This window comes from Emys orbicularis, chromosome 2, assembly GCF_028017835.1.
Source record: "Emys orbicularis isolate rEmyOrb1 chromosome 2, rEmyOrb1.hap1, whole genome shotgun sequence".
Classification (NCBI taxonomy): Eukaryota; Metazoa; Chordata; order Testudines; family Emydidae; genus Emys; species Emys orbicularis.
Window position 1 is genome coordinate 105,051,491 of NC_088684.1, and position 12,150 is coordinate 105,063,640.

Here is a 12,150-nt window from a genome sequence, read left to right on the forward strand (position 1 = left end):
CTGTAAAAAAACAAGGCCTCTGTATATGATTGTTTTCTTCCTTTCCTTTCTACTGTTGCATCATATTGAATAAGAAGATACAAATAAATGTGTATCTTATATCTGTGCACTAATTCCTAGCTTAACAAATACTTGATTAGAACTTAAATATTCACCGTGGCATATATCTGAGCTCCGAATCTAGTATCCTGGGTTCTACTAAACTTTTTAGTTTCTAAATCTTCAGTATTTAAGTAAATAGTGTCATAAACTGAATCCTCTTTGTTTTGCTCATGTGAGTAATCTCATTCATTTTAATGGGACTTCTCTCAGTAACAAGACGAGCAAGATTAAGCCCTCATAATATTTTGCTGAGTTGCACTGAGAACTAATTCAGTGAGAACTCTTTCATAGACATTTTTAAAATTATGGTGCATTTTGCTACACAGAATGACAACGAGCAGGGTTTCTTCTAGTAAGAAATGTTTAAAGGATCAGATAAGTGACTCTCCTTCCTTCCCTCCCTCCCCCTCTGCCCCCAAACATATTTTAAAGTATAGTAGATTCTCAGAGTTACGAACAACCTCTATTCCCGAGGTGTTCGTAACTCTGAAATGTCCGTAACTATGAACAAAATGTTATGGTTGTTCTTTCAAAGGTTTACAACTGAACATTGACTTAATACAGCTTTGAAATTTTACTATGCAGAAGAAAAATGCTGCTTTTAACTATCTTAATTTAAATGAAACAAGCACAGAAACAGTTTATTACCTTGTCAAATCATTTTTTAAACTCCTCCCCTCCCCTTTTTTTTTAGTAGTTTACATTTAACACAGTACTGTACTGTATTTGTCCTTTTTACCCTGTCTGCTGCTGCCTGATTGCATACATCTAGTTCCAGTGTGTGGCTGATCAGTCAGTTCATAACTCTGGTGTTCGTAACTCTGAGGTTCTACTGTATCAGGGCAGTTCTGTTTGTGTTTTGATTCTACCTGTAATGAATTCTGCTTATAAAGGCTCACACCTTATTCCCCTTACTCCCACGATAGTGTCCCACTGAAGTCTGCTAATGTGAGTAAGGCCAGCAGAGTTTGGATCAATACAGAAAATGATTGCCTTGAAGCTACAATGTTTGTTCTGGGAGTAACATCCTTTCAAAAGACCAGCTGTATTGCTGGATGGCTTCAGACCATGTAGAGTCTGTGCACACAAAGTCAGTATGTGTTTATCTACTTTAAAATCTATTATCAAACACATTATTTGAAGGAATTATGCAAGATCGAAATGATACTCAGTGGAGGAATGCTGTATATATTTAGTGAGATAGCTAAGGAGAGAGTGAGTGAGAGTCTGCAGAGTCCTAGTTTGTTGTTTGTTTCTGCCAAAAGTCATTGGTGACATGGGGTTATGGGAGAGACCTGCTGAAAGATGAAGAATTTTAGCTGAACGTTTGTGAATGGTCTTAAAGTGAGATTTGTGGCACTTGATGACAATGAATACATACTCTATTAGCTGCTTGATGCAGAGAAATGTAGATGGGAAGCATCAATTCACAGTGGTCAACTTGACATTTAAAAATTTCCAACTCGCGTAGTGGAAACACTGAATACGCTGCCAACATTTAATTGGGTTACATGTGTCCAGGCACTTCCCCTATAATCTCCTGCTCCAGTATGCAGGGAATGAAGTATACTGCCTCTGAATAGAGAGGACGGCAGAAAGGAAGGAAGGAAGGGGAAAATGAAGGGGGCAGACAAGTGGCAAAGAAAGGAAGAGGAAAGAATTTAACAAGGAGTAAGTACCCAGCTTGATCTGTTGGTTTGATAAAGATGAGTCTATTTTTCAATCCTTCTGTTATAATAGGGAGATTAAGTGCTACGCCCCTCTCACCCCAACCCCCACATTTCCAAAGGGGACAGTGGCAGAGTGCAGGGAGTTAACAGGCGAGCCTGCACTCTGATCACTCTGACACCCATTAGTTTCCCCAGGGAAAGCTGATTGGGGTAATTAAAGGTAATTAGCTAATCAGGCTGGTGAGCTCGGTGGGCTAACAAGCCAATTAGCTCATCAGCTCAAAACTGATAGAGCGACACAGGAAGGCAGTGCCAGGGGAGAGAAAGAAACAGAGCTAGCTGAGCACAGTCTCACAGAAGCCTTGGGGACGGGAGACCTCTGCTCCTCTCAGGTCCTGAGGTGAGGGCTGGAAGCATGGGGGCTGTTGTAAATAGACTGTTACACAGGATTGCAAGGGTATTGGTGGCGGAAACTCAAATAAATGGCACAGGGAGACACAGGCAATAGAAGGCAGGAGTGGACTGCCCCAGCTACATGGACAGAGAAGAGTTTTCCCAGATTAACCCTCTCTTCATCCATCCCAACTTTTACAGTGTCATCCACTCAGGAATATGGTGAGCCTTAGTTTACTGGCTTGGACCAGACTTGTATCTGTGTTTGGATTTTTTTAAAAGTAAACTATATAAAAGGAGAGATAATGTAGAACGCCCGAGCGTGAGAAGTGAGAGCATTGATTTCTGCAATAAGGCCCTCTGCGTAAGGGGACTGTCTGATGAGCTGAGGACAGACCAGAGCTGCAAAGTTCAGATCTGAATCCATGCTCTACCGGAGTGCAGGGGTGTTTTGATCTGGGGTTTTGGTTCAGGCTTTTTGCTCTGATACAGTGTAGCGTTTTTGATTGTGTTATGTTACTGAAATCCATTATGAAATTCTGCTGACCTCCACTGCTTCCCCTGTATGCTCTGCTTCCAATTTTCCTGCTCTGGTAGCTGCATTTATCTGTTGCTGTTACTTTTGGAGGGTTCATTTTAAACTTTTAAAAAAATATTCCCTTCCCTTTCCTTCAGCAACACAGAAGAGAAAATGCACTAGAAAAGACCCAAAGATGCTTCCCCCACGCATTGGAGACATTTGCAGGGTGTGTTAGGCCACAGGGGAAGTAGAGCCAGGGAGCAACCGCTGTGTGTGGCATGGTCCTCAAATACAGGAGGTTAAACTCTGTGGCAAATTGCCATGGAGGTTACTCTTCTCTAGCCAGCCAGTGTTTAACTCTTTTCCAGTCCGCATTAGCTCCCTCCCCCTAGTATTCACTCCTCCTGGAGGAGAGGAAAATGCTCAGCTGCAGTTGGGAGCCAACGGCTCTTGAGGGAAACATGCTCACTGTCAGGAGAGAGCATGGAAGGAAGGCAGGCTCCCCTCACAGAGGTGACGGGCTCTGCAGGGTGTAAGCCTAATTTTCTCATGGATCCTCTGGCTCCTCGAGGCAGGTGAAATTCATCCATGCTACAGAGGGCTGCACCATTTAAGCCTTACAATGGGGCTACATGATGGGAATGCAGGCAAGGCTGCTGCACAATAGGTGCTTACCCCCCCTCCCACTGCATGCCGTGGACATGGTCACCACCATTTTTATTATCAAGCAATGGGTCAGTATGGGGAGGGGCTACAAGAGTCATGTTTACACTGGTCCACTATCCCCCAACACCCAATCAAGTGGTATAGAAGGGCTGTAGTTGCTATTCTGTGCCATAGGGTTGCAGTCCTGGGCTCTGACCCCCAGACGGGAGGATGTTGTTCGCCTCCCAGCCCCCTTGCATCATCCACATAGAGCCTGCTTACTAGGGATTCCTGCAGGTAGGATGGATTTCCCCCACGTTGATGGCTGCACCCTCCTCCATGCATTTACCTATGATGATTTTTTCTTTTGCATTTAAAATTGCATATAGCGATGCTCACCTACCAGCGTTCCTAATGCAGTGTTCCACTCCTGCATATTTGCTCTCTACCTGCTTGGGTGTGGAGCTGCCACGGCAGCCCGGAGCTATCATCAGTCTTGATTTCTAAATGTTGGGAGAGCAGGATGAGCTGACACACCCAGCAAGCTAATAATGCTTCAGAACACTGGCAAATCAAAGGTGCTGGTTAGTCAGTGGCGATGAGGTAATGGTTGGCAAGGGTTTTTATACTTTGGCTCATAGAAATATGCTACTAGTCATAATTGCCTTTAGTGTTTAATAGGTAGTATTCTCCCCTCTGAGTCAGTACTGCATCAATGCCCCAGCCAGTGATGGGGGCATATGGTGCTGCTGGAGGTGCCATATTTCAGATGAGGGTTGAAAATTGAGAACCTGACCACTTGAGAAGCAAAATCCAGGCCCTGAACACATGGTTCTTAATGATAATGTTTCACTTTTTGCAAGAGTTAAGGTATTAACCCTGGAGTTTCCTGAGAAGTAATTTGTGATGGGCATTATAGAAAACCCTAAGACAAATTCATTAGATAGTTCTGGCCAAATTCTAGCTGAGGTTACACCAACAACGAATCTGACACATTCGAAGAGTCTAAAAGCTTTTCCCAGTTAGAGAGATTTCTCATTCTTCATTCTAAACATGATTGTCTAGTGTTGTATAAAATGGCTGCTGCATTCTACCTGGAGGTGGTGGCATTTCATCTGCAGGTCAGTAATCTAATGAATACTGCTTGTGTAGCACTTTGAGGGGAGGAAAGCTATTTGTAAAGTGTATATAGTCATGGGGAGGAAAGGCCCTAGATTATAAATGTAAGGTATTTGCAAGGTAGCCGGTATATAGTTATTCTAATTAACAACTCCTCTTTAGTGAAAGAAAAGTATTTTGGCTGCTTCTGATGGTATTTTTACAACCAGGGTGTGGTGTATCTATGAGAGATAAAATCCAAATACTCAAGAATGTTTAATTAAAACATTTAGCTACTCCCATAATGGACTGGACTGAGCAGTAAAAGAAAATATTCAAACAAAATGGAATAGGTTAAGATCTGCGTTCAAAATCTTATTTATTACCTGAATGCTTATATGTAAAGAATGTAAGGAATTTTCTGCAATATCAGCAGCAATTTGAGGTAGGTGTATGGCCAAGGAAGAAAAGTAGTTTTCGTTTGTTTTTTAAGATAGGGAAACTTGGTGTTAGAATTCGTATATCACTTGAAAACACATTAATATTGGAAGCATATTTTTCTTGATTCCACTCCCCATGCAACCCCACTGAAATTGCTGTGGTTACACAGGGTGTGTGTCAAAGCAGAATTTCATCTAATCCTGTGAGTAGCTGAGTGCGCTCAACTCCCTCATTTTATAGCCATAAAATGTCCTTGCCTACTATTTTATGCCACTAACCAAAATGATTTCCATTCAAATACACTTTCCACACACAAGCTGGATGGTACTGCTTTGTGGTGGACATTCTGGATGTTAAATGGTCCCTTTTACATCTAATCTATGCACTTTGGGCCAGCTTTCCAAAGGTATTTAAGCTCCTAGTGGGATTTCCAAAGGTGCCTATGCAGGCGAGGCTACTAACTCTCATCGAAATCTATTGGTGCTTAAGCACTTTTGGAAATCCCACTAGGCATCTATCTGCATCTTTAGGCACCTAAATACTTTTGAAAATATAGCCATGTGACCTTCTTTAACTGGTTGCTGTCCATTTTCACACTTGTAGAGTGTTAGCCTTTTCATCCAAAATATTCAAGGATTACATAACCAATTAATTAAATGGCTCGAAGACTTCAGGGACCAAACTCCGACTGCAGGGCTGTCTAGATGCCTTCAGGTCTCAAGAATTCTTATGAACTTTGTCTCACGCTTAGCCAGTAGCTAACATCATATTGTTTTAACTTTATGAGGCAGTGCCTACTCGAACAGTCACTAATGTATTTGGATCAGGCTTTTACACCTCCATTTTTTTTTTGTAGAGTGTTTTTCACACAACTGTATTTCAAATGCTTTACAGTATTAGGGAATAGAGTTGCAAAGTTAAATCAACAATGTCAGAGGGAGAGAGAAATGAAGACATATAGGCTAAGGCAAAAAAGAGACATTTTCAGATGATATTTGAAAAGAGATGAAGAGTTAATGAGCTGGCAAGTTTCACAAATGTTGTTCCAGGAAAAGGAGCTGCAGACAAAGCTCTCACACCAAGGCTCTGATTCATCCCAGCTCTTAAGCATGTGCTTAACTTTAAGCATGTGACCAGTCTAATTTAAATCAAAGTTAAATGTGTGCTTAGATACTTTTCTGGATTGGGGCCCAACCTTGATGTGCTTGTTTGAAGATACAGAAAGGACTCATTACTGGATGAGTCAAAGGAATTAGAGCGGTCCATGGGAGTAAGTCCATAGTGGGTCTAACTCATGACCATCTGACACTTGGTGAAGCGGAGTGGATATGCAAACAACCATGTTAAATTGTTTTCCTCCCTTCCTCTCAAAGGGAAAAGAGAAAAGGCCACTTTTTGTTAGTTAGCAGTGATTCCCAATTTTATTGGGAAACGATGAACTACATCTATGTGCCTTTTTAAACTTCTGCTTAAAAGCAAGCACCACCCTTTCATCCAGATAGAAATATAATCCTTTTTTATGGTAAGAATGTAAAGACGGCAGCAAGCACCTGTTAGCCAAATTGCAATTAATAGCACAAAGCCATACAACAAACCAGACAGGGAGTCTAGATTTTATAGCCCCATTTTAGACAGCCGGTACTACTCAAGAATAAATCTAAGCTGAATGGCTTTCACACTTCTTGCATCTGCATAGTTAAAGCTCTCCTCAAACTAGCAGACAGATAATCAAAACTGAAAAGTAGAATGATCTGGCAGATGTTTTATGGCTGCTTATTGCTTCCATAAATCTAACAAATGGGGGAGAACTTGTTGAAAGCTTTTCACCATTAAATAGGGGTCTTTTTTGGGGGGTGGGGTGTTGTGGCAAGAGGGCTCTCTTTGGTTACTTCACATAAAATTGCTCCCACAAGATTACTACATAAGCATAGCTACATCAGTGGCTGCTATCCTCCCTGGAAGGGCATCTCCAGAGGAAAGTAATAATCTGTATCCATGTATCAGCCGGTCAAGATTTTCTGACAATGTGAAGTGCTACTTTATCCCCACCTTAAGAATAGGGTTTTGGGGACAGACCTCTGTAGTTTGGAACAACAGCCCATTTCAAGTGGGAACCACAATTGCCAGTTGTCTGGTGATGCGTTCAACTCTCTCTTAAAAATGTCTTTTGCCTATGCTCAAACAGACACGCTGCAGCACATACTCCTACTGCTAAAGAGGCCCTATTGGTAGCAAAGATAATCAACTGACCATTCTGACTGGAGGGATTTAACAAACCTCTTGTCTATGATTCACATTTTATTTCCACTAGGAAAGGACAATACAGCAGGATGATGGTGTTGGGTGTGGAGGGTGTTTAATGGCCACTGTTTTGGCTGACACCAGGGATTGAACCACCAGAGCTATCAGCCTGAGTCACTACAGCTTCAGCTCAAGAGCCAAGCTCCGTTTCTGTGCATTCCCGTCTGTCTCTGTCCATTTGTTGTGTGGTGCTAGGACCATCTTTTTGTTCTGTGTTAGCAGCACCTAGCACAACCAAGTCCTGGTCCATGATTGGGACTTTTATGTACTACAGTAATACAAATAATTATTAATAATAATCCTCTCTGGATTGGACATAGAAAGGGACATGTAACACATGCTGACCAGGGGGTTATATTTGGTTTTTGCCTATGTTAGGAATGAGTCTGTTTTGGAACAGCCTTTATCAAATACACTAGAAGACCACTCAAAGTAAACTGAAAAGTATTTATTTTAGGGAGGAGGGAAGAAGAAAAACTGTCAAACTGATATAGAATGTCCTCCGTTGCTTCACCTTCACTGTCTCTAGAAATTATACTGTTCACTAGTTAATGGGGATATCTGCTCTCAACTTCCCTCCTTCTCAACCCTTCCCTGTTTTCCTTTTTGGCTGACTTTTGAGATGAGGGATTCAACAGGGAATATCACATAATTCTTCATGATCTGTGGATAATCTTCTACTTGTCCTTTGGTGATGATAGATGTGATGTGGACAGTGCCAACATTGCTTTCACGCTACTTACATACATTTTAATGGATATTTTCCATCGTGGTTGGATGTAGAAGGGAAGCAGGGAAGGAATCTATGTCTACCAATTTGCAGAACCTGGTCTGTCTGCTTCTATTGTCTGATCAATTTTGGTGCATTCTGTATACAGCCTAACCGTCTAAAAACAGTGCAGAGGAAATCTTTATAAAACAAAGAAAAGCAAGGAAAAGCAGAACAAAAAGGTAATCGTTCTTTTTCTCCTGACAAATACTTAGATCAGTATTACTATACTTTTTTACAACCATGACCAAATACCAAAAATTAAATTCTTCTGCTCCTTTATATCAGTGGATAATGATTCCACATTGTATAACATATGGTTCCTCACACTGATCTTTTCAGTTGTGGGTATTGTGTGCAGAGTGAATGGGGTTTTTTGAGCACCATGTGATAGGATGATCTATCATTATTTTACAGTGTAGTTCAAAATATCTCTGCTCTGACTGATGCTCATAGGGTACCATTAAGTAGCAGCTCCCTACTCCAGCCCTTTCCTTACCGTTCAGCCATCTGCTCATCATTATAGGACACTTCTTGACTTACGGCCTGTGTCTATGGACAGATATTCTTCTGTTGCCTGTAAGATGATGTGCTCTTTGCTCGCAAGCATTGAGTTCACAGCAAAGCTTATCTTAAATAGGGAAAAATCTCTCTGCCCACCCCACAACACCGAAGAAAGGGTAGTTCTGGTTGACCGAGTTGTGTCTTGGTTGTTATGATGGCAGAAAATGAGACATACAAGAAATAAAGTCTGACTGAAATGGACCAACTGACTCTTTACAGCTCCGTGCTAGGGAAATGGCTACCTGAGTTGCAGCAGATTAGCAAGGTGTTTGTAGTGCTTCTGGTCAGACTGTACTGCAGATACTCCTACAGAATTCATTGTTGCTAATTCAGTTTTATAAATTCAGTCTTGGCTGAGAGCTGTCAGACACAGCCCATGAGCATGGTATTTTTTTCTCTCTCACTTTTTAAAACTATATTAAAAAGAAATAGTTCATCTTAAATTAAACAAGAGAGAAGTCGACAGAGATGACAACGAGTCAGGTCTCTGAGGATTTATTTGCACTCATAGGAGTCCAAAACAGCTATAATTTAAAAATAAAAATTGACAAGCAGTTAATTGCATGGCCTAATAGATTTCTGTCTTTTGAGAAAATTATTCAGATGTCTGAGATATTAATGTTGAAAAGTGGTCCCTGCATGTACACAGTATTTACTCTGTAGCATTTTCAATAAATCTATGCTATTAGGCACCCTACAGTTGGAAATGCCTGGTTAGAAATGTTTATGATCAGACTTGCTAATTTAGAAGGCTCCAGTTCTGCAAGCTTCACACAGCTTGAATACACTTACTGTTAGTCAGCCTCAGTAAGCATTGGAGAATTGGCCTCAAATGTTTGTGGCCAGATTCTACAAAAGAAACAAGCCCTAATTCTGCACCATGGGACTGAAGGCTGGGAGATCCTAGAAAATCCAATCTGGGTAGCTTTTACTGCCTTTAATTTCCTAGCACAGATCCCTAGAATGAGTCTTTACTGATCCAGTTCTTAATGCACCTGTTATCCTCTAGTGAGAGGAAAAAAACAAATTAGAAGTACCTGAGCACTCAGTAATATCAGTATATAAATGCCTCATTACATGGGTACTGGACACACCAGGATGTGTCTCGAAGTAACAAATAAATGCTTTGGACCAGATAGTGCATGACTTCTGGACAGAGAAGGGTAGGGCACAAGGAACCTTACTCCCCCATTTTTGCAGTCAGTGTGAAAGGAATCCCTGAGAGTACTGCACCAGCATACTGTCCAGGTAGCCATGGGAGTGGATGCTCCTGAGTGGCAGAAGAGAGGTAAGGAGCGTCTGCATGGAAGTGCCTGTGGATCTCCTTGAATCAGTGTTGATCTCTGGAGATCTTCTGATCAAGGGAGTGGGAATCCAGGCTTCTGCATTCCATTTCCCCTGATAGAAGAATTCCTAGGATGCTCTCTATGTTGAAATTTAGGCTTGGTCTACACTACCGATTTATATCGGTATAACGACATCACTCTGGGGCGTGGAAAATCCACCCCCCTGAGCGACATAGTTATATCAAGCTAACCCCTGGTATAGACAGGCTATGCTGATGGGAGGGCTTCTCCGGTTGACATAGCTATCACCCTTTGGGGAAGAGAAGTACCTACCCCGACAGGAGAAGTTCTCCCATTGGCATAGGTAGCGTCTTCACTAAGTGCTACAATGGCACAGCTGCTCCGCTGAAGCTCTGTAAGTGTAGACAAACCCTTCCGTGGTTTCCTATGCAGATTATTCCCACATAGAGAACAGAGCCCTTTAGCCTCAGTCCAGCAAAGCACCTAAGTATGTGCTTACTTTTAAGTAAAAAGGTAGCTTCACTGAAGTCAATAGGTCTAGTCACATGCTTAAAGTTAAGCATATGCTTAAGTGATTACTGGATCTAGGCTTTAGTTATTTTCATGTTTATGTCGTGAATTGGACTTCTGTCTCAGTGGAGGATTGGGCTCAATGACATTAAAATGGAGGTACACTTTCAGTCCTGTTTATTAGATGAGTGAGCCAAGGCTTTGTGAATGCAGGCCAACTATTTATGACTTATTTGCTTGCAATATTAATTTCAATTTAGAAATCATGCACCAAAGTTACAAATGAATAAATCTGCTCCAGACTTGTCAGATTATTGCATGTTGACCAGCACCCATAAGCTGAAATGAAACAGTTAAAATTAAAAAGCTCGACCAAAAGCCAGATGCTTCTTTATGAACCATACTAACCTACCTGCAAAATACCAGCTAACCTGCATGAAGCAAGTGATTAATTTTTTACAAGTCTGCTTTGGTAACTAGACATCTGTCCTCTATTCTTAAAGTAATATCTCAGGGCAAATGATTTTTTTCCTCCTCCCTACTACCAATTACATAAAACATAATTTTCCTGGGCTATATAGTGTGTAATACAGCATGTATTGTATAGAAATATATAATAGGACCCAATTTCGATCTCACACCATTTTTATACCAATGTAACTTCATTGGAGTTATTCCTGATTTATAACTTTTTTTATTTTTGAGACGTTATAAGAATAGAATCAAACCCATAGGTATATTGTAATCTGTAAATATATTAATACAATATCTGTGTATGTGATTATAATACATATTTTCCTTTTGTAATCAGTCTTTGTTCCAACGAACAAAAAATGGAATAGGTGGAAAATATAGTGTCATGTTACTCAGACACAGTAGGTTGCAGCTTTCACTCTGAGCATGGGTTTATCATTTCTCTTCTCATGAAGCATAGCTTAAGAGATCTTCTTTGTTATGAGCCATGGAAGAGAGAAAATCCACCACAACATCTGTTATATAAATAAACAGCAGTAAAACATGTTGCATACAGTCCATGCAATGAAATCAAATAAACCTACTCCACCATGCATGTGTTTGAAAAAATAATTCAGCAAGAATTGCATATTTTCACTGTAACAATTGGAATGGGATAGTGATCAATTTACTTGCTTGTAGTAAAAAATGCAGGTTGCAGAGAGATCTGTAATATGATTTTTAATATAGGTTTAATGGTTTAAAAACACCTATTTTTAATGTTTCATTATCCAATCAAACTAAGGAACTTCTGCTTTTTGTTTCCACACGGACAATATGTACATTAGGGTTTAAAAGTCCAAGGTGTACATTTCAAATGGAAACCCATTCAAAGCAATAAACAGCTCTTAAAGACACAACGTCATTAAGTTCCGAAGAATTCTACAACATTACAGTGCCAAATGTTGAGGCACATTTTATTGACCTCTGCTCTTTGTGGCATTGATAAGCGTTATTGCCAATGCCTGGTCCCACTGACATCAGTTGCCAAATTCCAATTGTCTTCAACAGAACAAGAACTTGGTCCTTAATGCTTGCATCCCATACATGTAGAAACATTGATTGATACATCATCATTCTAGCAAAAGAGAAAAATCTTAACATAGACAAGCTCAATGTGACCTTTTTATTACTGTTCATTAGAGCACTCTAGGCATGTGCTTATGTCACAGTCAAATTAAGCTAAAGTTAAGCACTTGCTTAAGTGCTCTGCTGAATGGGGCAGCTTTGCTGAATTGGACCCATGTTGAGTTACTGATCATCTCTGTGCCTGAGTTTCCTCCTTTGCACAGTGTGGATAATAATACTTCACTCACC

General features: G+C 40.7%; 1 protein-coding gene across 2 annotated transcripts in view; it reads left to right on the forward strand.

Annotated features, from left to right (window-relative positions):
• The window catches only part of NFATC1 (nuclear factor of activated T cells 1), a 144,582-nt gene that overhangs the window by 25,984 nt on the left and 106,448 nt on the right, over positions 1–12,150 (forward strand). The window lies entirely within an intron of this gene.